Genomic DNA, 1,190 nt, shown 5'->3' with positions numbered 1-1,190 from the left:
ACAGAATATATGGTTTTCTCAGCTGTTTTTTATTCAGGTAAAGAAATCCAAATGCAAATCAACAGTCATTATTATAAACACATTAAAATGCACATTAACACTTGAACAATAATTATATTTAAATATTCTCAATATCCTGCAGGAAATCTTAAAAATAGCACGACATTAATAAATGGAAGTGTCTGATGCTGTGGTATTGTTGTCGGTATATCATATTCTACTCGTGTCCAGCGTTGAATCTCTGTGTGACTGAACACATTGATCACTCTTATAATCTAAGGTTAATTATAAAAAACAATCACATTAATTAACAGACATCATGTTACAGTGACTGAGACTGAAGCTAAAGCTACTTCTACATCACATGTTTTGGGGTCATGTGAGGGTCAGGGGTCATATAATCAGCACAAAGGTCACAGGGTCAGTGTCAGACAGAAACAGTTCAAATGAATGTGTCGTAAATAATGTTGCATCTGTTCAGTGAGAAGGGTTTATGTAATTCTTGTGATCTGTGTTTATATGTTGTTCTTCTGTTTTAGTAACTGCTGGTTTTTATCTCTTCTTTCTTCCAGTTCTGTTTAAATCTGCCTGGGACAAGAGTCTGAATTATGGTGGATTTGAGGGTGTCATGATTATAGTCCTCTTTGTGATGGTGATTCTGTTCAACCTCTTCTTTATTATTTACTGTAAGTATTTCCTTCCATCAAGAGTCAGTGAGATGAATGTGCTGTGAAATCATGATTTACCAGATTAATGCTGTTTGTTAAAGGCACAATATATAAAAACCATAATATCAGACCTGAGTTATCAGTTAATTGAAGCATTTCCATTAGACAGAGTTTATAGAGCAAATATAATACTCAGAGTGTTTTACATAGACATGATAAAGAGGAAAATAGCAATGAAAGAATAGAAGAAAAGAAAGTAAAGTAAATCAAAGTGTACATTTTAAATTTATGAAATGAATGAAAAAGATGGTCACTGTCCATTAAAGGATGTAAATTGAAATGATGCAGTGCATCAGCAGGTAAAGTCTCTAGTTTATTCAGTCTCAGGCCATTGAGTGATTTAAAAACAAGTAAGAAAAGACAGATTCTCCTTGTGCCCCCTATTATCTGCAGAATACTCAATTTTTCATGACAGGAAACCATATTTAATATATATATATATATATATATATATATATATAA

General features: G+C 32.3%; 1 long non-coding RNA gene across 1 annotated transcript; it reads left to right on the top strand.

Moving 5' to 3' along the window:
- LOC107682812 (uncharacterized) lies at positions 1 to 1,157 on the top strand. Its single transcript, XR_001633599.1, has 2 exons — positions 1 to 37; positions 573 to 1,157. It is a non-coding gene; the product is annotated as an uncharacterized LOC107682812 (long non-coding RNA).
- The last annotated feature ends 33 nt before the right edge of the window (positions 1,158 to 1,190 follow it).

The sequence above is a fragment of the Sinocyclocheilus anshuiensis genome, unplaced genomic scaffold, assembly GCF_001515605.1.
Source record: "Sinocyclocheilus anshuiensis isolate Anshui unplaced genomic scaffold, SAMN03320099.WGS_v1.1 C32615362, whole genome shotgun sequence".
NCBI lineage: Eukaryota > Metazoa > Chordata > Actinopteri > Cypriniformes > Cyprinidae > Sinocyclocheilus > Sinocyclocheilus anshuiensis.
This window is presented reverse-complemented; position numbering and strand designations above follow the sequence as displayed.